At 38.0% G+C, this 27,444-nt stretch overlaps 2 long non-coding RNA genes across 2 annotated transcripts in view; one reads left to right on the top strand and one right to left on the bottom strand.

The window, feature by feature from the left end:
• Positions 1 to 8,597, bottom strand: part of LOC140627173 (uncharacterized) — a 150,197-nt gene extending 141,600 nt beyond the window's left edge. Inside the window, exon 1 of the long non-coding RNA XR_012026050.1 lies at positions 8,154 to 8,597. This is a non-coding gene — a long non-coding RNA (uncharacterized lncRNA). The remainder of the gene's footprint in view (positions 1 to 8,153) is intronic.
• Positions 8,161 to 27,444, top strand: part of LOC140627172 (uncharacterized) — an 85,198-nt gene continuing 65,914 nt past the window's right edge. The window contains exon 1 of the long non-coding RNA XR_012026049.1: positions 8,161 to 8,336. This is a non-coding gene — a long non-coding RNA (uncharacterized lncRNA). The remainder of the gene's footprint in view (positions 8,337 to 27,444) is intronic.

Genomic DNA, 27,444 nt, shown 5'->3' with positions numbered 1-27,444 from the left:
TCCTTCCTTTCAATATTAGCTTTTCAAAATAAAAGAACAAAAAAGTAAGGTATTTACAATATTCAACTCTAAGATAGTTTCAATCAATTTAAAAAGCATAAGGTTTGACAGGATTTCACTCAGTTGTTTACAAATGTGTTAGTTCTAATTTGCTCATATTTTTACCTTAAAATTAATCAGTGCATTTATAAGAAAAAACTGTAAGCTCTCTCTACTACTATAGACCTGTGCTAATACAGTAGCCCCTAGACACCTAGGACTATTTAAATTTACTTCTGATACAAGGTACCAGGAGATAGTATCAGATTCTACAGTTTAAGGGTTCAGTTCTCCAAACCCCAACCCCCAGGGCCCCTTCAGATGCAACTTACAAGTTCAAATTGTTACTTGTACCTCTGACAAACTGGTTTTAAGTCAGAGGTACCCAAAACTCGCTCCTTGCTTTGATTAATTTGCTACAGTGGTTTATAGAACTCAGATAAGCATTTTATTAACTAGATCACCAGATTATTATAAAAGGATAGAACTCAGGAACAGCCAGATGGAAGTGATGGCATAAGGCGAGGTAGGGGAAAAGACTGAGGAGCTTCCAAGCCATCTCCAGGTGCGCCATGATCCACAAACCTCCATGTGTCCACCAACCCAGAAGCTCTCCAAGCCCTACCCTTTGGAGTTTTTATGGAGGCTGCATTAAAGTGGCACAATCGATTAAATGATTGGCCATTGGTGGTTGATTCAACATCCAGTCCATCTCCCCTCACCTGAGGTCTGGGGGTGAGACTGAAAATTCTAACCTTCAATTCTTGGTGGGTTCTTTTGGCAACCAGCCCCCATCACAGTCACCCAATTAACATAAACCCACTTGTGGTGGAAAGGGGTTTGTTGCCAATACTAAGACATCAATTTCACCTTTATGACTCTGCAGTGATTCAGGAAATGAGGACAAGAGACCAAATATAATGACAAAAGATACTCCCATTGCTCTTACTGTTCAGGAGATTCCAGGGTTTTGAGAGCTGTGAGCCAGGAACCAAACTGGACAAAGACCAAATATGTATTTCTTATAAGTGACAATATCGCAATGGCAAAGTAAAACATGCACAAATTTCCATTACTTAGGAAGTATAATTTAATTTTATAAGTAAAGTTTTACACAAGCCCCTAATTAGTCATTAGATTTTATTATAAATACTCTGGGAGTCTGGAAAAAATATATTCATTCTTATGAATGTATTAATTCCGTCTGACCTCTCTAAGATGTTTAGGAAATGAGTTGTGCTCTCTCAAAAAAGTTATATCCATTTTTAGAACCTGTATCTACATTCCAAGGACAACAACATCTCAGTTAAGCAGAACCTTCAAGATACTAGTAAATCTCAAATCTTGAATTTTGCAAAAGCTTTACTACAGTACAACAGTCCAAAGCTTCAACTAAAAGTAACCTAGTGTCATACATTAATTTGGATGATTTTACAGAATTACAGCCGTAAAACTGATGAGGGAGCAGAAGGCAAGCTAAGGACAGAGCACAATCTGTCATGCTACAAACCGCTCCCCTTCCACTCCCAGGGTGAGATCTGTGTGACATTCCTCAGGCACTCCCGGCTGCCCTAAAACGAAGAGAAGGAAAAACAAACGTAGAGATCTAGAGTCTTGTAAGATCTTAGTCTCCTTCAGTTTTTAAATGTTTTAGTGATTTACAAGAAAAAAGCATTCTTATCAATAACCTAACTTCCAGAAGGAAACTCCCTATTTAATGTTAATGTAAGTTTAATGTTAATGCTTTACTAGAGGGAAAAACAACCTTAACTTGACAACGGCAAGGCCTCCAGTATCTCTTAGATCCTCTTTAGCATATGAAAGTTCTTTTGAAAACCTCCTTTTTTCCTTAACCCCAACTCCCCAGTATATAATCAGCCTCCCCTCACAATCCTGGGGCAGCCACTCTTCCTGCTTGCAGGTCCTAACCTCATGCCTTAATAAAACCACCATTTTGCACCCAAGATGTCTCAAGAATTCTTTCTTGGACGTCACCAACCTCACCTACATTCCAAAAACTACATCAAAATCATAGTGATAAATATACTGGTGGTGTACTTGTGAATTAGTTATGTGGATCTGGAAAACAACAACAACAAAAATAGAATAAATATTTATTTCAGAAGCCTCAAAGCAAAATAGTTGGAAAGATTCCATCCTCAAAGCACAAAGCTAGATGGCCAGTTTCCAAAATGTCTCATGAAATGTCTTCAACTTGGTGAACTAACCACAATATGATCTATACCTCTTGGTTTTACAGCATATAAATGTTTAGATTCATTATAGATACATTTAAAATCATGAAGACTATAAAAAAAAAAAAAAAAGAACAACAGGCCCAAAATAATCCCTAGCTCCCACAACAGCATACAAAAGACTTAATTGCAGTTTTAGCCACTCCCAGGAATGTGACTTAACCTGTGGATCAGGACTAGCCTGATCAGCAACAGGGAGGTAAACTGCAGATAGATCCCCGCCTCTCCCCCAAAGAAGGTTATCTTGCCCAATATAATCCTTGCTTTGGTTTATGACTGCCTTATCCCACCTCCTTTCTGTCTTTAAAAACCTTCCATTTTGTTAAAAAACAAACAAACAAAAAACACCAAAAAACCCTTCCATTTTGTACAGCTCCTCAAGACCCCGTCATATTTGTTAGATGGGATGCTGCCCAATTCATGAATCATTGCAGAAAGCTAGTTAGATATTTAAATGTACTCAGCTGAATTTTGTTTTTTAACAAAACTAAATTTGCTAAGTCCACTCGCAAGAGAATGATAACATATTATGAGAGAGAAAAAAATTATCTAGTGAAACAGAATGGCACTAAACAATCAAATCAAGGACGCCTGAGTGGCTCAGAGGTTTAGCCCCTGCCTTTGGCCCAGGATGTGATCCTGCAGTCCTGGGATGGAGTCCCACATCGGGCTCCCTGCATGGAGCCTGCTTCTCCCTCTGCCTGTGCCTCTCTCTCTCTCTCTCTCTCTGTGTGTTTCTCATGAATTAAAAAAAAATAAAATAAAATCTTTAAAACACACACACACACACACACACAGTGTCAAATCAGCACATTCCCTTTCTGTAGATGGAAAAGAGAGTTGTGATCAGACAGGATCAAGTTCAAGAGAAGATAGTGGCTTGACACAGACATTTAATTACATCAGACTCATAGATTAATACACACACATTTTTTTTTTAAGATTTTATTTATTTACTCATGAGAGACACAGAGAAAGAGGCAGAGACATAGGCAAAGGGAGAAGCAGGCTCCCTGTGGGGAGCCAGATGTGGGGCTCAATCCCAGGACTCCAGGATCACGACCTGAGCAAAGGCAGATGCTCAACCACTGAGCCACCCAGGTGCCCCAATACATATATCTTAAGCCAGACCACTTGGGATTCTGTATCCACTCACTGGTGAGGGCACCTTCTCCCTGTGCCTTGATGAACACTTAAACTTGGACCATCTGACTCATGTCAGACTTCTCTGCCTTTTGAATGGCAAGTCTTTTCTGAATGCATATGAGCACTTTCTGTTATCTTGGTTTTCACTAGAAACACCTTTTCTTTCTTTTGCAGAACTTTTTCTGTCTCTAATTTGCTTTAATTATATGTTGACTTGATGCTACCTTTCAGAATAAACAAACATGCGGTTGCTTATAAAACCTCACTTGTGCTCTGCGTACACATACATCTAAATAAATTCTACAAAGAAGATTATAATAAAGAAGTATAAATCCTACTCAAAAGAGAGTTGTATATATAGAATCAATATCAAATTATAAAATAGACACTTCCAAAAAACTTCCTTGAGATCTAGTAAACTAAACTGAACAACCAGTGTTTTCTTAATAAGTCAAATATAAAAGTACATTACTGACGTTTACTCTATCACCATCATGATTAATTAACATTTGTGAATATTTTACTTAAGCATATATTTTTAAAACATCACATTTCATTTAACCAATGAGCTTATGTTTGCAGAGAAACAACATATCAAGATCAACGAGAGAAGATGTTTATTGGACAGAGTACTGGATTTTTTTTCTTTTAAGATCTTATTTATTCATGAGAGACACAGAGAGAGAGAGAGGCAGAGCCACAGGCAGAGAGAGAGCGGGGTCCATGCAGGGAGCCGGATGTGGAACTTGATCCCGGGTCTCCAGGATCAGGCCCTGGGCTGAAGCCACTCGGGCTGCCCCAGAGTACTGTATTGGAAGCAAGGAAACACAATAACTTAAACTCTAGGAGCTTCTTTTTTGTTAGATGTAAAATGAGAAAGTCGGGATTTATTATTTTTGTCACAGCTTCCAACATTATGATGTTATAACCCTAATAAGAAAATGAGGCAACCACAAAACACAGGGTTAGAAAATCAAATCAAAGTCAAATCAATAAAATAAGTGTTATTTTGTACCATTAAATAATGTTCCATCTTGGGGATTTTAGTCTTTGTAGTATCTTCCAAGTAAATCCCAATAAGTAAATAATATGACTTCCTTACAAGCTAAGTGTTCTTTCTGTTCAGTATGTTAATCTTTTTTCAGAACTTGAGAGAATCATTTATTAAGGAAAATAATGTTCTAGGAGGACAAATGCTATTCTAGTGGCCTTAATTACAATCAAATTTCTTTAATCTAGCCTAAATGTGGAGAAGTGTCATTGAGGCTTAGGAAAACAATTAGAGAAAGAATATCTAAGGGGGAAAGCAATTTTTTTTTTCTTAAAAGAATATATAGAAAAGCTGTTGATAGAACAATAAAATAGCTGGATAGTTTGTTTTAGAAAATCTAAGTGCTTTGATAAGAATTTTGTGCAAATAAGAACGATTATATGTGAAGAGGAGCAGAATATGCCACCTCACAATATGTCAGTTTGGCATAAGGATTGTTTTGAGCTGAAAGCAATTAAGACCCAGCCGACTCTGGAAAAGCTTTTTCCCTCTCCCTAACTGCCTGAAAGAATTTCGATGGAGAGCCTGACCAGCAAGAGAGCTATTACCAGAGAAAACTTTTTTCTGTCAGAAAGACTTGGCGTGGCATAGCAAATGCTGGTTTAGCAAACATCTGCTCTTCTTATCTTCCTGTGAATTGTCTTTCTCCCCTTTGAAGCCCAGACCCCTAGGTAGGCCCCTTCTCCTTACCTCAGGATTTTATATAAGCCTAAACTGTCTGACTGCCTGGGATTCTTGTGTTTGCAAGGCTCCTTATGTTTGGAATTAAGTTTTTTTTTTTTTCTCCTGTTAATCTGTTTTATGTCAATTTAATTAGACCAGCCAAAGAACCTTGAAGCTTCGAAGGGAAAATTTTTCCTCCTCAACACACGTTATAAAAATCCTCAAAATCATTTTGGGGCAAGGGGAGTTAGTCTGGAAAATAATTCCCTTTCACAGTTGGACAATTAGTCTGGTTCAGCACTAGAAACAATTGCAAGATTGTACTCGATCTGTCCTGAGTCTGGTGGAGAATGTGGCTAAACTATGAATTGGCCTAATATTTACGCATTCTTTGGATGGGCAAATGACTAATAGTCATTGTGGTGTCTCTCCGATCAGATGGGGCCCCCCAAATGTGGGGTGATATGAGGTGGAAGAGGGTGGCACAGGTGGTCAGAAAATTCACCAGAGGCAGAACAAAGGAGACAGAAAAGTTTACTGTCTGCCACCAGGCAGTGGGTGGGGGCTGTTCTTAAAGAGGAAAGGTGAGGAGTTATGGGGGCGTATGGGATTTTCCTGGTTCTGGTAACTGCCTGGTTGTAAGTAGCCCTCTGGTCAGTGAGGCCCTATGGCTCTTTTGGGGGTGGGAGGGGCACCGGATGAGCCTGTCTGTGTGCAGCCCCGGCTGGCTCTGGGCCCTTTCCACTTGTCAACGCTCAAGCCCACTGCCTAAAAGCCTTCTCTACAATTATTATCTGCTGCCTTTCCCTTCCTTTGTGATTGAACTTTCAGATGAAGAGCACGTACTCCAAAACCTCTTATTTCTCATCGGTTCTCTTTGTTGTTTACAAAAGCCCTTCTCGGTCACAATGTCTCCTCCTGAAAGGACTGTGACAGGGGCTTAAAAAGACTTAAAAGGTTCATGAAAGCATTTAGAGGCAACTGGGACCTAACTACTTAAGTATTCGTGGAGAATTAGGAATGAAAGACAACCCTGAAAAGCATATTTTGCAACCCTCATCTTCAGTCTTTATTCCTTTTGTTTTAAATTTATTTTTTTATTGGTGTTCAATTTGCCAACATACAGAATAACACCCAGTGCTCATCCCGTCAAGTGCCCCCCTCAGTGCCCATCACCCAGTCACCCCCACCCCCCGCCCTCCTCCCCTTCCACCACCCCTAGTTCGTTTCCCAGAGTTAAGAGTCTTCCATGTTCTGTCTCCCTTTCTGATATTTCCCACTCATTTTTCCCCCTTTCCCCTTTATTCCCTTTCACTATTATTTATATTCCCCAAATGAATGAGACCATACACTGTTTGTCCTTCTCCGACTGACTTACTTCACTCAGCATAATACCCTCCAGTTCCATCCACGTCTAAGCAAATGGTGGGTATTTGTCGTTTCTAATCAGCCTTTATTCCTAATGACTTTCCCAGTTGTTCAGGGCATTATTAGCAGATAAGAACGCTAACTTCTGACTTCAGAGCCAAGTTTCCAAGTTCAAATCCAGGCTTAGCCCTTTCCCAGCTGTGTTACACTGATCAAATCACTCATCTCCCTATACCTCAGTTTTCTCATCTGTAAAATCAGGCTAACAGTATTACCTCAGAGGAATACTGCGAGAATTCAATGAAATACTATTGGTGAAACATTTAGAATAGAGTTTGGTGTACAGTTAGCCCTGTATAGGTGCCTATTAAATAAAAATGGAAAAAGTACATGAATATTTCCTTCTCCAAATATAACTTGAAGTGCGGCAGAGCTTGATTTCATGATGCCAAAAGTCATTGTGAGAACCAGAAAGTATCCTAAAATTGAGTGTGCCTAATGTTCTTTGCCTTTTATTGGATACTATAGAACATTAAAGGATAATGGCTGGAGAAAACCTAAGGTGGGGATTGAGGAAATGATTTGGTCTCATTAAAAATGTATATTTGAGATTAGATAATATTTTTACAGAGAAAATAAATTTCATTCCTACATTTACAAGTTATCACAAAGCATATATTGAGTCCAAATTAATGAGGTTTAGCTGAAAGGTTTAAGCCAGCAAGATCTGACACATTAAATTGAAATTATACATGGAATTAAAGCACACAGAACTCATTTGGGAAATGATTCATTCTTTTTTTGTGTGTTGCCAAGGTTCTATTTAGCACATCAAAGAAGACTTTGCCACTTATTAGCTGTGTGACTTTGGGAGAATCACTCAGATTATCTAAAGACTTTTCCTCATTAGTAAAATGGAGTTGACAACAACTCCAGAACCTGTCCCCCATTCCCCACAGCATCCCACTTTCCTCTGGGCCAACTGGGAATATAAAATGGTTTCGTATTCAGTAGAGCTATCTGGATAAAACTGAGTGTGTATTTTAGTTTGGGTTTTCCTAACAGCAGAGTGCATGGCAAGTGTTTGGAAATGGGTTCTTTATTTGACAGATTATCCATGGAAGGATAAAGGAGAGAGGGGGGATGTCCGATGACACTGAGAATGAAAAGCTGGTTTTCCTTCTGAGCAAATAGGCTCAGCCTCTATGAACCCTATGAGGAATTGTATAGAATTCCCCGTCAAATTGGCCTCCCCCACCAAAGGACAGGAGGCTGGAGCATTTCACTACAGACCTCCATCCTCCACCGGTTGATGTTTTTCTTTTGTACATGAAAACCCTGATTGGACAGAGCAGCAGGCAGGAGAAAGCCTTGAGACAGAAAAGCTTATAGTACCCTTAAGCTATAGTGTGCCATGGGAGTGTGCAAGGTACGGCCCACTTGTACAGTGAGGTGAGGTCAGAGGTGAGCAGAGGAGGTGCGGGATAGACAGTAATGCTCTCTGCTACAATGTGGCTTCCTCTGTCCTTGTGAGTAGAATTAAATTTGAGATATTGTATAAGGAGTAATAATTCACTCTGGTCCTTCAGTGCCCTTTTGTTTGCTGAGTTGTGCTACAAAAAAGTACTTACTCACTCCATTCTGCAGAGCAAAGCCAGGCTTCTCTCATCAGCTGTCTGTAATCCTTTAATTCTCCTGTTTTCCCAACACAGATTCTCCCACCTTCACTGTAGGAGGCAGAACTGAACAAGTCCGTGTTGTCCACCATCTGGCTCGCCCTGGCCACCATCATTAAAATTGGCAGTCTGCATTAGGTATGTATCTGGCTTCCCTCCCTTTTCATATTTATCATATTCTGCTGTAGAGATTTGAATTTCTACCTTTTCTCTTCCTACCACGATTTATATCACACTGTGAACTACAAGAAAGTAGTACCAATTAATTTTAAATGCAAATGATTTAATTTTCTACCACCTTCAGAATATTTTAAAAGTCTACGTGGTGGTTAATTGTAACTGTCGACTAACTGTCAAGTGCCCAGATATTGAGTTAAACATTATTTATTTGTGTGTGTTTTGGGGAGGTGTGCAGTGTTTCTGGATGGGATTATCATTTAGATCCGTAGACTGAGCAACACAGTGTGCCTTCCCCAATGTGGATAAGCTTTATCCAATCCACTGAAGGCCTGAAGAAAATAAAAAGCTGAGTCAAAAAGAATTCTCTCTCTCTGCCTGACTGTTTTTGAGCTGGGACATGGATCTTCTCCTGCCTTGGGAATCAGATGGGAAGTTACACCATCAGATCTCCAGGGGCCGGACTTCTCAGCCTCCATAATCAAGTTAGCCAGTTCCTTAAAAAAAAAAAAAAAAAAAGAAAAAGAATGCAGACATACACACACACAAACACATACACAGTTGGTTCTGTTTCTCTGGAGAATATGACAAATACAGTCTATTTTAATTTCCAATGAGATTTAATGAATTCCTCATTGACCTATAATCTTCTACAGTTCTGGTTTCATTTGTTGAAAAAAAAAAAAAAAACAAATCCAAGGGGACTCTAAGTAACTCTGCTTACATCAAAAGAAAAAAAAAAAAAGAGACTATCCTTTGATTTTGTATTCTTTTTTCCCCCCTAAAAATAGCCAATTCAAAATAAATAGAGTATTATGGTTGCTCTTATACATTGCCTTAAACTCCCAGCTCACAACTTCACTTCTTTAAATAAATAAATACCTGTGGGACCTTTAGTAGGAAGATGTAGAATGTGTTCCTTCTTTTAATATTTTCTTTTTTTTTTTTTAAGATTTTATTTATTGGGGATCCCTGGGTGGCTCAGCGGTTTCGCGCCTGCTTTGTGACTGTGTAATTCCAAGATCACATTCACCTTTGTGAAGCCTAAGAATTTTTTTTTAAGATTTTATTTATTTATTCATGAGAGAGACATAGAGAGAGAGAGAGTGAGAGAGAGAGGCAGAGATATAGGCAGAGGGAGGAGCAGGCACCATGCTGGGAGCCCGATGCGGGACTAGATCCCGAGACTCCAGGATCGCGCCCTGGGCCAAAGGCAGGCGCGAAACCGCTGAGCCACCCAGGGATCCCCTTTCTTTTAATATTTTCCTATCCCAACAATTTATTTAAAAGGCATGATAAACAAATACTCAAATATTTGGAAGTTTTAAAACTCATGATATAAGTATAGATAGAATTAAAATTTGGAGAATTACTAAATAAAATACAGTTATTAGTTGAAACTATTAATGGACATCTAAGTAAAGTAGGGGTACTATTTCATATATTCATAAATACAAGAAATTCCTGGATGGTGACTAAAGTGAACTGAAGGAGAATTATGGATGATCAATGTCTTCTTTGTCTAATTTCAATATTCATATTACACATTTCAAAGTATTACAGAGGAGGGTAAGACATTAGGACCAAAACTGTAAATATTTTCCTGGAAATTAAATATCAATTTCTCTTAAACAACAAATGTCATATTTTAAAAGTATCTTCAAGACATATGTTAATGATGAAGATCACAATGTTAGCTGCACCCAGTTAGTAATTTTTCCTTTGAAAAATTGTCAGATATTTTATAAAGATTCATCATCAAAATATAAAAAAATTCATCATCAAAATATACTTAAACGTAGAACACCTATCTTTCTAAGATCTTTTTTTAACAGCCAACAGTTATGTAAAATTTATAAACACTATAAAGTTTAAACTTATTACTCTTACCTTACCATAAACTCTGAAAATTTTAATAATTTTAAGCATACAAACATGACTGAAGAGATAGATTATAAAATCATTAAAATACTATTATCATGGATGGTGAGGCAAGTAGAATAATCTCTGCAAAGACGTCTATGGCCTAATTCCCAAAACCTATGAATACGCTCCTTTACTTGGCAACCAGACTCTTCAGGTATGATTAAGGAAAAGATCTTGAGATTATCTAACTGGCCCCAATGTTATCATAAGTGTCCTTAAAAGAGAGAAGTAGACAGGACGCCTGGGTGGCTCAGTGGTTGAGCGTCTGCCTTTGGCTCAGGTTGTGATCTCGGGGTCCTGAGATTGAGTCCCCAAACAGGCTCCCCACAGGAAGCCTGCTTCTCCTTCTGCCTATGTCTTGGCCTGTCTCTCTGTCTCTCATGAATAAATAAATAAAATTAAAAAAAAAAAAAAAAGAGGGAAGTGGAGGGTACCTGGTTGGCTCAGTCAGTAGAACATGCCACTCTTTCGTTGATCTCAGAGTTGTGAGTCCAAGGCCCATGCTGGGCATAGAGCCTGTTTTTAAAAAAAAAAAGAAGGAAGGGGAAAAGTCAGAGTTTGAGAAGGGGATGTAATGATGGAAGGAGAGATTGAAATGATGTTGCCAAGGCCCAAGAATTGGAGGCAGTCTTAAAGTTAGGAGAGGCAAGGGAAGGGATTCTCCCATAGGGTCTTCACAATCAATGCTACCCTGCTGCCACCCTAATCTTAGCCCCGTGAGACCCATTTTGAATTCTGACCTCGAGTAGAATAATATATTTCTATTGTTTTAAGTAACAAAATGTGTGACCATTTGTTACAGCAGCAACATGAAACTGATACAGATGGATAAATTAGACCTCTCATGCTATTGTAGCACTTTTGCATATTTCTACAGTTGTCTTGCTTAGCTTCATTCAGACTCTGTGCAGATATGAAATATATAACTGGTATAATTCTAAGAAACAATCACATGGTATAAGAAACAGAGACTCACTCAAACTAGTTCAACTAAGTAAAGAATTTATTTTACTCTCTAGTAGGAGGAGAATCTGACAGGGCCCAGCATTTGGAAGTATAGCTGAATCTTACAGAAACTAGAAAACTATCAGGCATATGGTCTCTCAATCTCAATCTTTCTGGCTCTTGTTCTGCTCTCATGCCCTCCTTATCTTCCCTCTCTCATTCACAGGGTTTACTACATTTGTTTTTATTCTGCAAGCCTACCCCAGTTTCCTTTCTGAATACTAACTTCCTCTGAAGATACTTAGGAGTTACTACCCCATAATTTTGGTTTGTATAGAGCTTTAAACTTCTAGAGTGTCAAGTCTAGCATTGATACATCAGATTTCAGGTCAGCTATCTACAAATACAGCTTAACATGTTCTTATTCCAAATTCTTGAGAGAAGGATTCTGGTGGTCAAGTGTCCACTCCTGGTCCAATCAGCCATAGCCATAGGAATAAAATCTCTGCCCCAAAGATGGCTACCTAGGCCCAAAGCAGAATCTCTTATACTAAAGAATGAAAGCTGAGCCAATGGCAGAAATTTGACCTACAGACATTTTATAAATATATTTACAAGGTGACTATATTTTTATATGTCAGTGTGTACTGTGTTACTCAGCAACAGCTAATTCAGTGAATCTTAATTATGTGAATTGATGCTAAGGTGTTGTGAAGAGCACCATGCACTGGCCTGCCAAAAATAAGAGAGTAATGCTATAAATCTTTTACCACAGAAGCTAAACACAAAAACAATGGAGGAATTTTAATTGCTTATCACAGTACAAGCCATTCTAATTAGATGATCTTGTCAAAATGTCTTCAGTAGTATGACATAAAACTATTTTCTAGGATAGAGTTAAAAGAATTATTTGATAGATTACAAAAAGCAGTCTTTGCGTCTACCTAGAAGTAGAGACATTCTGCTCGACAGATATGGAGTTATCGTAAAATGACCCAATAATTCTCCTCCTCAATGGAAAGGATCTCTGATAATAATAACACACAGAATGCACCACTTCACTGACCATAATGGCTCAGAGCCAAATATTGGAATCACCTATAAAATCTCTCTTAAAATTTTCCATCATTCTTCAAGATAACTATTTTTAATCCTTATTTTATAGAGAAGAAAACAAAGGCTCAGGGGTAAAACAATTTGCTCAGAGTCAAATAAGGAAGAAGAATCAGAGTTTGAACCAGATCTGCCTGATACAATGTTAATAATATTCTATCCTCTATATTAAACTACACCATGTTTGTCACTGTAGTGATGACAGCATACTAGATTTTTCTTGTCAGTTATAAACAATATACACAGCTTAAAATGTATACATTGTCATTCAATGCTACTATAAACATATTACAAAATGGATGAAAAGAAAAAGTAAGAGCAAGGTCAATATTTTTACAAGCTGTACTACAGTATATTCACATTCTTCATAAGTCACTTACTTGAATCAGAAATTTAACTACACCATCTCTCATTGCTTTCAGCCTAGGTCCATCCTCATACCGGCAGGGTTGATGAAATAGGTACTGAATGAAAAGCACTGTATATATCTGGATAAACTGTCAGTTCTGTTTAAAAGGATTAAGTAGCAGATGTTTCAACAAAGGCAAGAATGTTCTCCCACTTGTGATATGGTGAGCTTGCTCCGGAGTGTGTGTGTGGGGGGGGCTTGAAGGTTGCTTGATTCATGCAGCCTCTTTAAGAGAAGAGAATATTAAATTAAAATTAAAAAATTAAAGGAGTGCCTGTGTGGCTCAGTCAGTTGAGCATCTGACTCTTTATTTTGGCTAGGTCATGATCTCTGGGTCCCCACTCAGCGGGGAGTCTGCTTGTCTCTCCCTCTGCCCCTCTCTCTGCTCTTGCACACATGCACACTCTTTCTTTCAAATAAATAAAGAAGAGTCTTTAAAATAAATACATAAATAATACAATTTTAAAATTAGGTTTGAAAAGGACTATTTATTGGGGGTGCCGGGCTGGCTCAGTTGGTGGGACATGCAACTTTTGAGTTCAGGGTCATGAGTTTGAGCCCCACATTGGGTGTAGAGCCTGTTTAAGAAAAAGATTAAATGAAAGAAAAAGACTATTGAAATGGGAAAAGAGGGATCCCTGGGTGGCGCAGGGGTTTGGCACCTGCCTTTGGCCCAGGGCGCGATCCTGGAGACCCGGGATCGAATCCCACATCGGGCTTCCGGTGCATGGAGCCTGCTTCTCCCTCTGCCTGTGTCTCTGCCTCTCTCTCTTTCTCTCTCTGTGACTATCATAAATAAATAAACATTTAAAAAAAAAAGAAAATGGGAAAAGAATAACAAATTATAAATTTTGAAAGCTGATATATACTGTAAGCACCAAAAAAAAAAAAAACACAGAAAAAATATATATAACTTAATTAATTGCTTGAGACATCTGTGAAACATTTTTATCCCTGGTTTTTCTTGTCTACATACTTTTTGATTCCCTTTACATGTTGTAGGAATTTTATAATATCATTTTCTATACATAATCCACTTATGATGATTAATTTTATGTGTCAACTTGATTGGACTAAGGGGTGCCCAGATAGCTAGTAAAACATTATTTCTGGATATATCTGTAAGGCGTTTCCAGAAGAGATGAGTATTTGAATCAGTAAACTGAATGAAGGAAATCTCTTTCACCAGTCTGAGTGGGCATGATCACCACTGAGGGCCTGAAGAAACTAAAAAGTGGAGGAAGAAATGGCCCCTGGGTAGCTCAGTTGGTTAAGCATCTGACTTGATTTCCACTCAGGTCATGATCTCAGGGTCATGATCTCAGGTATTACAAGATCAAGCCTGCTTAATATTCTCCTTCCTTCTCCATCTGCTTCCTCCACTTCTTTCTCAAAAAAAAAAAAAAAAAAAAAAAAAAAAAAAGTGGAGGAAAAATGGATTTGCTCTGTGCTTGAGCTGGGATGTTTATCTCTCCTGCTGTCCAATATCAGTGTGCCTGGGTTTCTGGCCTCCTCGAACTAAGACTTGCACCTTTGTTTCCTCTGGTTCTCAGGCATTCAGGTTTGGACTGAAACTCATCACCAGCTTTCCTGAGTCTCCATCCTGCAAATGGCATGAGCAATTGTGTTCATCTACTTGGATCCACTGCACTGTGGTAGTGGGTTTCTAAGCTTCTATGGAAAGCCTTCAGTTTTAAAGTTTCAGAATTGCTCAAGAATCTTCTCATCCTACTAATTCTGATAGGCTATGTTTAATTACTCACACAGTAGGAAAGAATTTTTGAAGGGTGCTTTGAATTTGAAAGAGTTTCTTAAAAATGCAATGATGTATAAATAAAGTAGCTTAATAAACTCCTATATCTGAGTTTCTTTTTTTTATTTTTTTAAATTTTATTTAAATTCAATTTGCCAACATATAGTATAACATTCAGTGCTCATCTCATCATGTGCCTTCCTTAATGCCCGTCACCTAGCTATCCCATCACCCCACCCACCTCTCCTTCTGAAACCCTTTGTTTGTTTCCCAGAGTCAGGAGTCTCTCATGGTTTGTCTTCTTTAATTTTTTCCCACTCAATTTCCCTCTTTTCCCTTATGGTCCCTTTCACTATTTCTTATATCCCATTTATTAGTGAAACCATATGATAATTGTCTTTCTCCAATTGACTTATTTCACTCAGCATAATACTGTCCAGTTCCATCCATGTCAATGCAAATGGTAGGTATTCATCCTTCCTAATGGCTAAGTAATATATATATAATATATTATATATATTAAGCACAGGGAGATGCTCAACCTCTGAGCCATCCGGTGCCCCCATGTGTAGGTCTTCTTTGGAGAAATGTTTGTTCGTGTCTTCTGCCCATTTCATGACTAGATTGTTTGTCTCTTGGGTGTTGATTTTGATACGTTCTTTATAGATCTTGGATACTAGCCGTTTATCTAATACATCATTTGCAAATTTCTTCTCCCATTCTGTAGGTTGTCTTTGAGTTTTGTTGATTATTTCCTTTCCTGTGCAGAAGCTTTTTATCTTGGGACACCTGGGTGGCTCAGTGGTTGAGCATTTGCCTTTGGCTCAAGGCATGATCCTAGGGTCCTGGGATTGAGTCCTACATCGGGCTCCCTGCAGAGAGCCTGCTTCTCCCTCTGCCTATGTCTCTCATGAATAAATAAAATATTTTTTAAAAAAGAAACTTTTTATCTTGATGAAGTCCCAATAGTTCATTTTTGCTTTTGTTTCCCTTGCCTTCATAGATGTGTCTCTCAAGAAGTTGTGACTAAGTTCAAAAAGGTTGTTGCCTGTGTTCTCCTCTAGGATTTTGATGGATTCTTGTCTCACATTTAGATCTTTCAAGCATTTTGGGTTTATCTTTACGTATGGTATAAGAGAATGGTCCAGTTTCATTCTTCTGCATATGGCTGTCCAATTTTCCCAGCACCATTTATTAAAGAAACTGTCTTTTTTCCATTGGATATTCTTCCTGCTTTGTCAAAGATGAGTTGACCATAGAGTTGAGGGTCCATTTCTGGATTCTTTATTCTGTTCCAATGATCTATGTGTCTATTTTTGTGCCAGTACCATGCTGCCTTGATGATCACAGCTTTATAATAAAACTTGAAGTCAGGCATTGTGATACCCCCCATTTTGGTTTTCTTTTTCAACATTCCCTTGGCTATTCGGGGTTTTTTCTGGTTCCTGAGCTTCTCATATAAATGCCTTACATGAGAAAAGCTTGCCAAATCACCTTTTCATTTGACTATAAATAACCAATCACAACATATACAAATTCTTTTTGATTGGCCAAATGGGACACACACATGCCCGCACACATGCATGCACATACACAAAGAATTTTATCTTCTCCGTATAAGTGCAAAATGCATCCTGGTTGTTCAAAATTCAGATATAAAGACTTTAAACAAAATATCAAGAGTGGATTAATCAGCCACTAGAGCCTTCTTCCTAAAGCAATCTCAATTTATATTCAATAGAGCATCTACAGCCTGTCTTGCACTCCTAGGAAGAACTGTGTCTCTAGCACATAATCGAGAATGTAAATTAATGTTGTGCCAATTTAATGAGGGCTTCATGGTAAACAGTGGAGTTACAAGAGTGTCTTTCTTTCAGCCTGACAAGGTAGATACAGTTGTCAAATTCATACTTTTCTTCAGTTTGTATATCTTCCTTGATAGTGTTCTTGTATTTAATTGTGCTCCTATTATTGCAATAGAATACAATTTTAGTTTTGAAATGTCTTTCTTCTTCCACTCACTGTTGACAGGATTCCTGCTGCCAAATGCCAGGTATTCATCTGGAGGTCAATGCTGCCCTGGTAGGTAAAGGACAGATCATCTCATGTAAAAACAGAAAGTGCAGAATATGTCATCACTCACTGATTTATTAACATGAATGAATTTATCCCTAAGCCAATCATCTGGACCTACAATTAAAACATTTCCTGATTTGAAGGATGGGAACAGAAAGAATAAGTCAAGTGCTCACTAGCACTGGAACATGACACCATGAAGGTGGTTGAAGCTATCATGAAACATCAGAGCCACCTGGGGAAGGAGAGATAGAAAAATAAAAGCAAAAAGGAGAGTCCAAAGGACCATGATGGGATCTAAGCAAATCTACTCTTCTTTCTCTGAAGTATCCCAAGGCACTGATTCTGATTTTGCAATTCATTCCTGTCCTCTAAAACAACAATAAAATGGTTTGTAGCAACCAACACTTGAAAAACCAGAGGCACCTTATTGGTTTTTATGCTTCTACATCTATGCGACAGACCACACTGATCATGGGAACAAGACAGCAAAATACAAATGCGATCTCAGCCAAACTTTGACATTATGCTTCCTGGCTTTCTCAGTGAGACAAACTAGTAGAAGGTAGAAGCCAAATGGAGTCCAAAATCCACCATATACATGTATCATGTTAGAGAGTTTTCAAAAAAGAGATGTATAACTATCTGGCCATAGCTTTTTAGGCATTTTCCTGTAAGAGAATAGTGAGAGGAAAGAGAAGACAGAAAAAGCAAAAGCTTACACTAGATAATATCTTAGCATTTTCTGTCGTGTTATAGTCCCTAAATTTAGTTTCTTTCTTTCTTTCTTTTCTTCTTTCTTTTTTCCTTCTTTCTTTCCTTCCTTCCTTCCTTCCTTCCTTCCTTTCTTTTGTTTGTTTGTTTGTTTGTTTGTTTTCCTTTTTTAATGATAGCACTAGGATTTATTAAGTTGTGTCTTAGTACAGACTCTGGGGCTTGCCCATGATGCTCTTGATGTATAAAGCTCCGCCATTCTTCCAATTCTTCTTGAACAATGACACGAGGAAATTGACAGTTAAGTGGATGCTTACACAAGCTCATCATCTGTCATTTTTATGTGGCCAATAGCTAGTGCCAGACACTGCACCTTCTTCATCTGGAATTTGATATGGGCTTTACTTCATCTACTTTGGCCACCATGTTCTCATTGTGGGTCAGCAAGGAAGGGAAATTCCCAGCTTTATGTAGGTCTGGGTCCTAGGATTCGTAGGATCTCCTTGATTAGTGATTCTTTTTTTTTTTCCCCTTTTTAAATTTCATTTATTTATTCATGAGAGACACAGGGAGAAAGCAGAGACATAGGCAGAGGGAGAAGCAGGCTCCCTGCAGGGAGTCCAATGGAGCACTCAGCCAAAGGCAGATGCTCAACCACTGAGGCACCCAGGTGCCCCTTGATCAGAGATTCTGAAGCCAAAAAGGCATCATAGCTCTTGTATTATTTTTTTCAATTCTTGTTGAGTGTCTGCAGCGCTTCAATGTCCATGTGGGGAATATCCACAGCCTTGGACTCATCATAGTGTTGCTAGTTCCCCACAATACATATGGAGAACTTGAGGTGAGGACTGGATGTAAGCCTGATTGTGCCCAAGGAGAAGCATCTGTCTTTCTGAGGGTCAGAGTTCTTCAAGTCAATCTGCTGCTCCACCATCTCCAAAAGCTTCCAGCACTTGCACTGGTTCCTGTGCAGGACTTCCCACACAGCCTCCTACAGGGTGTCAGGGGAAACTTTGCTGCTCAGCGTGCTCTGCTGCAATAACCGGAAAAGAGCCTCACTATGTTTCTTTCAACATTAAAGAGAGATAGTATGGCACAGAAATACTAAGCAAAGATTCTAGAAACAAATTGCCATAATTCAAATCTCTGCTTTGCCACTGACAAGTTATGTGAATGTCAACAACTTACTTAAACTCTTTTGTGCCTCAGTTTCTTCCTTTGTAGAATAGTAGAAATAATTGTACCTTTACCAAATGTTCTTAGGGATTAGAAAAGAATATATATACATATACATACATAAATATATACATACATACAGGCATATATACATATACATATATACGTTGTTAGTATTTACTTTAAAAAAAAGATTTTATTTATTTATTTGAGAGACAGAAAAACAGCTAGAGTTAGGAGATGGGGAGAGGGAAGGGAGAGGGATAAGCAGACTCCCCACTGAGCATGGAGGCCAATGGCAGGACTCCATCCCAAGACACTGAGATCATGACCTGAGCCTAAGTCAGACACTTAAGTGGCTGAAGCATCCAGGCACCCCAGTGTTAGTACTTTTTAAAAAGGAGTGCTGGGTTGTTCAGCAGTTATTAGATGATATAGAAAAATGAAACTGATTACCATTTTACATTTGTGCCTTGCATCTTCTAGGCCAGCTGTATAACAGATTTTCTCTGGGGCATGTTTTATTTGAAGATTAAAAGGTAAATGTCAGGGGTGTCTGGCTGGCTCATTCCGTTAAGTGTCTGCCTTCAGCTCAAGTCATGATCCCAGGATCCTGTGTCAGGCTCCCTGCTCTGCACAGAATCTTCTTCTCCTCTCCCTCTGCCCCTCCTCCTGCTTGTGCATTCTCTCTATCTCTCAAATAAATATTTTTTAAATCTTTTTTAAAAAAAGGTAAATTTCTATTAACACAGTGCTAACATGCAAAATATGCCCCCTACATTACTTTTCCTATGTTGAAAACTCTGTTTTACAAAATGTGAGGGTCAGGGATAAGGTAGAGATGAAAATTACCATATTAAATAAGAGTGATAAACATTAATTGAGCCCCTACTAGATTAGCACATTTCATTTATTCTCATTTACTGCCTATAACCATCCTGAAAGGTTAAATATTATCTGTCTTTTCCAAATAAGAAACCTGACATTCAGTGAGGTTAAGTCAATAACTCAATGTGACACAACCAGAGAATAACATAATTGGGAGTTGAAGTCATGTTTATCCAATTGCATAAAATGATGGGGAGACCTAACATTTATTGAGTGCCTTCTGCATGTTCTATGCTAGGGGCTTCACAGCACCATCACCCATTGATGGCCTAACAGTTCATTATGTAAGGAGTATTTATATTATCATTCCATGGATGAGGAAATTGAGGATCAGAGTTGAATAACCTGGCTCAGGTCTCGGAGACAATAAGTGATAGGTAGATTCAGAGTCTGTTTTCCATGTAACATGGGAATATAAAAAGCAATCATATTTTGATGATGAACTTTGATTTTTAAAAAATCATTTTTGAAAAAATATTACATATTCTTAGGATACATAAAATAAATCGAAACCAGATTTTATGTAAGGTGATTCTTAGTTATTAAAATATTGTTGGAAGCCCTGAAATAGCTGCACATCATTTAAATGACAAAAATTAAAGGATGGCTTACTCAGGATATAAGAAGTAGTTTGGCTTATATTCAAGAAGGAAGAGAAATCTCAAAGATCTCTCAATTAAAAGAAAGAAAAGGGAGTGTTTTGGGGCTTAGTCAGTTAACAGCCAACTCTTGATTTTGGCTCTAGTCATGATCTCAGAGTCCTGGGATGAAGCCCAGCCTCACCTCTGCTCTTGACACAGAGTCTGCTTGTTCCTTTCCTTCTGCTTCTCCCTCCCCGTCTGCTTCTCCTCCCTCTCACGCTCTCTCTCCTTTCTCTCTCAAATAAATTAATAAATAAAATCTGTAAAAATAGATGTTTTTTTCAGGTCAACTGTTATGATTATGGGATATTGTCTTAAGAACAAGAATAATGCTAAAAATCAATTGAAATATAACCTTCACTTTACCTTGAAACGTTTTCAAAGGGATATTTTAAGAAAGCATTGAAAACCAAATTGTTTGGCTTCTGAATATGTTCTTTTCGCAATAATAGTTAAATAGGAAATTGCAAAGTATGAGACATGCCATTTTGCCATTACAATGTGGTAGATAACATAAATATTCTTCCCAAAGTTAAATGAAAATACAAAAATAAATGGTAATACTTGTGTTTGGCATCACTTTTTAAAAATGCACAGGGCAAGTGGTGCTTCTCATTACACATAATATTAGAAATCAAATTTTGAATTGAATTTGTCACTTTAAAGATGGCAGCTGGTAATAAATATCTTTCTGGAAAGTGTATCATTTCAGAGAGTGGCAGAATGTTGACTATAAAAACTATTTCTATCTTGCTTTAATGTAGGCCTAACATAAGAACAACTTTATTGTGCTCACATTAAACATTTTATTTAGACATTAAACAGAAGTTTTCTGATGTCAAGTCTTTACCAAAGCTGAATAAAAACTTGTTTGCAATTGTTTGGATGAGGCTTTCTTGTGCCAATGTCATAATAGATCTCTTTCCAGTGTTCTAACTTCTGAATTGCAAATTTTTAGAAATGTGTTTTAGCTATAATTCACACTTTTGAGAACTAAATGAATACAATCACTTTTCAAGCAAGTAAAAAAACACTTTTACAGCTCCTATTGAACAAAAATATAAGGTATTTGTTAATTATGTTAAAATTGATCATTGTTACTTATCTTCTGGAGCTACAAACTTAACTGACTATTTGTTACTATTAAAGGTCATGAGTAATAGGACTGAATTTCAGACTACTATATTATGAATGTTCAGTGTAGGGGCACCTGGGTGGCTCAGTGGTTGAGCCTCTCTGTCTTTAGCTCGGGTCGTGATCTTGAGGTCCTGGAATTAAGTCTCGCATCAGGCTCACTGCATGGATCCTGCTTCTCCCTCTGCCTATGTTTCTGGCTCTCTCTGTCTGTGTTTCTCATGAATAAATAAAATCCTTAAAATAAAAAAAAAAAGAATGTTCAGGATAGAGATTAAACTTACTAAATATAACTGGAAATCACCTTAATTATGAGTTCTCAGGATTTAATTCTCTAACATAAACAGAGTTAAAGCAGCTTGTGGACAGCTTGAACTGTGTCCATGTAGTGTGCTAGAACATTTAAAGACTTGGTACTGTAAGTAAATGCTATATGAAAATATTCTTGTTGTTTAATGTTTGGAAATATTTTGGTCTATCAGTCAAGGTCAACATACTAAATTTTTAACAGCAAAATCTTTCCAAATAATGTACAGATTCAGTACAATCCCAATCAAACCCAATCAAGTTTTTTTTGTAGTTATTGATTAACTTATTCTAAAGTTTATACAGAAGAGCAAAAGAGGGATGCATGCATGGATGGCTCAGTGGGTAGAGCACACAACTCTTGATCTCAGAGTCATGAGTTCAAGTTCCAGTTGGGCCTAGTGCTTACTTAAAAAAAGAAAAAAAAGTGAAAGATACAGAATAGCCAACACACTATTGAAGGAGAAGAACAAATCTGAAAGACCAACACTACCCAACTTCAAGTCTTACTATCAAGCTATAGTAATTAAGACAGTGTGGTTTTGGTGAAAGAAAAGACAAATAAGTGGATAGGACAGAATGTAAAGATCAGAAATAGACTCACACGAGTATCAACTGATATCTGACAAAGGAGCAAAAGAAATACAAAGCAGCAAAAGTAATTTTTTCAAAAAATGGTGTGGGAACAACTGGACATCCATATGGGAAAAAATAATCTAGACACAGAACTTAACACTCTTTACAAAACTGAACTCAAAATGAATCACAGACCAAAATATAAAATCCAAAACTATAAATCTCTTAGAAAATAACACAGAAGAAAGCCTAGATGATCTTGGTTACAGCAGTGACTTTTTTGACATAACATCAAAGGCCTGATCCATGAAAGAAATCATTGATAAACTGGATTTCATTAAGATGAGAAACTCTGGCTTGTGGAAGACATTGTCAAGAGAATGAGAAGACAAGCCAAAGGCTGGGAGAAAATATTTGCAAAATCACATCAGATAAAGAACTATTGTATAAAAATAACTCTTAAAACTCAACAATAACAAAACAAACAACTACATTAAAAAATGAACCAAAGACCATAATAGACACCTGACTAGAGAAAATATTTTGATGGCAAATAAACATATGAAAAGATGCCCCACATCAAATGCCATCAGGGAAATGAATATTAAAACATCAGTGAGAGGGACTCCTGGGTGGCCCAGTGGTTGAAAATCTGCCTTTGGTTTTGGAGTCCTGGGGTTGAGTCCTGCATCAGGCTCCCCAGAGGGAGTCTGCTTCTTTTTCTGCCTATGTTTTTTGCCTCTCTCTGTGAATAAATAAATAAAATCTTTTAAAAACTAGAAAACATCAGTGAGATATCATTACACACCTATTAGAATGGCCCAAATTCAGAACACTAACAACACCAAAATACTGGCAAGCATGTGGAGCAAGGGAAGCTCTCATGCATAGGTGGTGGGACAGCAGAGTGTTATGGTCACTTCAGAAGACAGTTTGGCAAATTCTTTCTCTTTTTTCCCAGCTTTATTGGGATAAAATTGATATATAACATTGTATATATTAGAGGGTACAATGTGATGATTTGATATATGTGTGTGTTGCAAAATGATCACCACAGCAAGGTCAGTTAACACATCAGTCACCTCCCATAGTTATCATTATTTATTTTTGTGGTAAGAATCTTTGAGATTTACTCTCTAGTAACTTTCACATATATAGTACAGTGTGGTTAACTATAGTCGCCATGCTGTACCTTTGGCCCCAGAATCTGTTCACCTTATAACTGCTTACCTTATGCAATACTGTTCTATTACTTTGTCTTCTGTGTCTGAGGGTCTTCTTTCACAAATTCTCCACTTCCCCTTCATGTAGCATCCCCCAAAGTTTTGTTTTACCCCTCTGCTCTTCTCTTGTCCTGTACCTCGTTCCTCAGATATCTTACCATACTCACAAATCCATATAGCATCTTTTTTTAAAAGATCTTTATTTTTTTCTTAATGAGAGACATAGAGTGGCAGAGACATAAGCAGAGGGAGAAGCAGGCTTCCTGCAGGGAGCCTGATGTAGGACTCAATCCCAGGACCCCAGGATCACGACTTGAGCCAAAGACAGATGCTCAACCATTGAATCACCCAGCACCCATCCATACAGCATCTTGTTCCATATGACTCCCAAACTAGATCTTAGATCAGTCTCCCCCAGAACTTCAGTTCAAGATTAACAAATGCCCATTGGACATTTCCTCAGCCATTAAATGATACAAATAACCTTGCTTCCCCAGACATATTTTAACTTCTCATTTCTCTGCTTTTGTATTGTAACAACTTTCCTATTTACTTGGCCAGGAAATACTATCAGTGAGAGCTTTGCCACTTTATTACAATTCCACATTCATCAGGTCCTAATAATTCATCACCCTGCCTACTAATTCATTCTTCATTCTTAAGATCAGGATAGAGCCGATGATAGATCAACTCAACTCCTATTTCCTCTTTATGCTTTGCTCAACACTGGCCTCTGTTGCAAGCCATTTTGTTCACCACTAACAGAGTTACAAGGATAAATCCCTGCTTGCATCACACCGGTGTACTATCAGAAGAGTATCAAAGGCTGAAAAATGTCTATGAATTAAAGTTTAAACCTCTTGTTCAGGAATGTACATTCCTTCACCATCTGGCATCATTTACATCAAAGGAATGCCCTCAGAAGAGGATTTCATTGAAGTAGATGGTGCAGAGGGACCACTGGACTGACTTGTCAATACTCAATTCACCATAAATGTGGCCCTGGCAGAGGGCAATAGAGCAGGACCTATCATGGGTTTCCAACCTAGCATCCATGGAGTCTGTCCCCCCAAGATGCCCAAGTATAGGATTCAGAGGATTGAAAAGTGTTGAAGAATCAGAGGAAAAAATAACATTTATGTTTTCACTAACATCTCACTGAAATGTATCGTTTCCTTCAAGTATGAATGTGGACAACCTAATGAGGAAGAAGTACCTATGACTAGGTCACCAGTAAAACTCCCAGGTATTTGGAAATCATGTAATGGTTGTGATATACATCTTGGAATTATAAAAATTATGGGACCACTCCCTATATTGTGTTGTTCACTATGCTAAGGAGCACATATCCTACATCACAAATGCATTTCATTTTTATTTTGACAGCACTATTTCCAAATTATTGCTTTCCTTTGCTATACATATATTTTTATTTATATACAAGTAGTATTCTGGGTATATATTTTTTAGACTGCCAAAGGAATCTGTGTCAAAAAATGGGCTCAAAACAGCTATACTGTACATAGTAGGTTCTGGAAGTAGGGAACTGGTAGCACAGAAAAGTGGTCCTGAAGGTGGCCCTGTAAGTTTAAGCACTTACCTGTTTATTGTTATGGAAGTTTTCCTTTTAAACGTATATTATTGTCCTGATATTCATAAGCTGGCGAGCATCAAGCTGATAAGGGTAACATCCTCATAAGAAATTCAGACCTGTCATGCCTGAGACACACACCTCAGAAGTATGAGTTCTATGTAGATTATTAAAGAGCAACTGGAGAAAATTATCAGAAAAACGATGTGCAGGTTATACCACATTATACAACCTCTAATTGTGCAAGTTAATTTTCATAATACCGCATTAGAAGTGAGATCTCTCTATCTTATGAACATGCATCTTTTATAACCATCTTTAAATTACGTTTGTGAATCATATTATGTCATTGCAATCAAAATAAATTTAAGGATGCTGTTACTAAAGCACAAGTTAACCACTTAGGCCCAATCATATTCACTTAAATTTGTCTTGTGCAAAACAAACTTCTTCCTGACAAAAATGGAAATCTACTTGCATATTTCACTACTTCAAGTAAATAACAGGCCATACTACTACATTTCTACAACTTGTTCTGTAGCAATTCTGCAATAATAGACAGTAAAATTGGCTTTTCTAATTATAATTTATATCCACACCAGAGAGGTCATTTTATTGTTATTCAAAAAAGAATCTTAACTTTCATCATGTCTTAAAGTGTGATATCATTAATATTATTTCTGCCACGGTCTTAAGAAAAATGAACTTCACACATAGTGTGTTTGCTTGCTTGCTTTGTTTTGCTTCTTTTTCTCTCACTGAGATGATGTGGTATTTGTGAAACTAGCTTTCATATTTTCACGTGTAGGACAACTTGTTTAATATATTTTCATTTCCTGATAATCTGTTGGCAAAAAAAGGTAATTTTGACCTCAAAATTTAACTGGGATTTTATCCGCTGAATTTTCCCCTCTCTTTAAATTACTGGCATCACCTGCTCTAGGGTCTCTCAGTGCCATTACCATATTTGCCTATTTTTTTCTCCCTAGTCTCTCTCTATCCAATCATCATCAAATGTACCTGTGGTGGAAATTATCAAGCGCCAACCAGGAATTACTCCCTCAGTTGTTGGGGTCCCGTAGGGTCCTTTTGGCTACTAGCCTTCTGTCAGGTTTTCCTCAGCTGAAGAAAACGGCTTCATCCAAGATCATGCTTCTTTCCAAAGCAAACCAACTTCCAATGACTGACCAACACAGGGCTATAAAGACCTGGCCCATTTGCCCTGACTGGTGGCAATTCTGGAGGGTGAGCTCAGTTGTTGCATGCCCCATGAGGCTGACAGAGGCCTCCATTGGGACTGCATCCCAGCTCAACATGTACCTACCTTTCTCCATTTCTGTTTTATACTCTCTCCGCCCCCACCAACACACACACACACACACACACGATGGCATCAGCAGTTCCTAATAAACATCTTGCATCTTCAAAACTGCTTCCTTTGGAACCCAACCTGTGACAGACTCTTTTACTGTTTATTTCTCTTAAAACTATCTTCCTGTTCCTCATGGACCTATATCCATTTACCATTAACTTTGATTTCAAGTGGCCATTCTACTTTTAGTCCACATCATGTTGGCTTTTTTTAAATTATTTTTAAAAGATTTTATTTATTTATTCATGATAGACATAGAGAGAGAGAGAGAGGCAGAGACACAGGCAGAGGGAGAAGCAGGCTCCATGCAAGGAGCCGGATGTGGGACTCCATCCCCAGTCTCCAGGATCACACCCTGGGCTGCAGGTGGCGCTAAACTGCTGCGCCACCAGGGCTGCCTTCATGTTGGCTTTAAAATAAATGTTCCTCCCACAGACTTGTGGGTCTTGATTGGAGGTCAGTAAAGGGACACATTTCAACTTCACCTTCTCTTAAAAATGTTTCCTATTCACCTATATGCCGTGATGCCCATTGAAGCACATACTGTTCCTAGCTCACCTACTCTCCACAATGGTTCTCATATCCACTAATGTTTTCCTGCATCTCTCTGCCTGAAGGCATTCTTTGTCATGGGAGCATATGTAGCCTGTTTATGTCAGAAATATTTAGGGGATAATATCTCAAGGGTGTCCCTCAAATAATGGGATATGATGAATACATATCCAGCTTCTTCATTGCATATTGTGCAATTCTGAGGGGTATTCCACATTGTCTCTAATAAGGTCCCCAGTGAGGTACTCCAGATTTTGGTAGTAATCTGTTTCTAATTCTACCTATTATTGGCTTTCACTCTTTGGGCTCCTACTTTCCCACTTCAGGTGTTTCCTAAGATAACAGGTGTTTCCAAATAAATTATGTGCATTCAAATCCCTGTTTCAGAGTTTGCTTTGTGAGAAACTCAAAATAAGGTACTTAACGCTAATAACTGATGATCTAGAAAAGGAATGAACAGGCCTGTGTGCCAAAACTGGCTTGCCATCTGTTTTCGTAAGTAAAGTTTTATTGGAACACAGTCACTCACATTCATTTAGATATTGTCTAAGGCTGCTTTCATGCTGTAACAGTGGATTCCAGTAGTTACAACAGAGACCAGATGACCTGCAAGCATAAAACCTTTACTCTCTGAACATTTACAGAAAAGATTATTGTTACATGATCTAAATTAT

Source organism: Canis lupus, chromosome X (assembly GCF_048164855.1).
Source record: "Canis lupus baileyi chromosome X, mCanLup2.hap1, whole genome shotgun sequence".
Lineage (NCBI taxonomy): Eukaryota > Metazoa > Chordata > Mammalia > Carnivora > Canidae > Canis > Canis lupus.
This window is presented reverse-complemented; position numbering and strand designations above follow the sequence as displayed.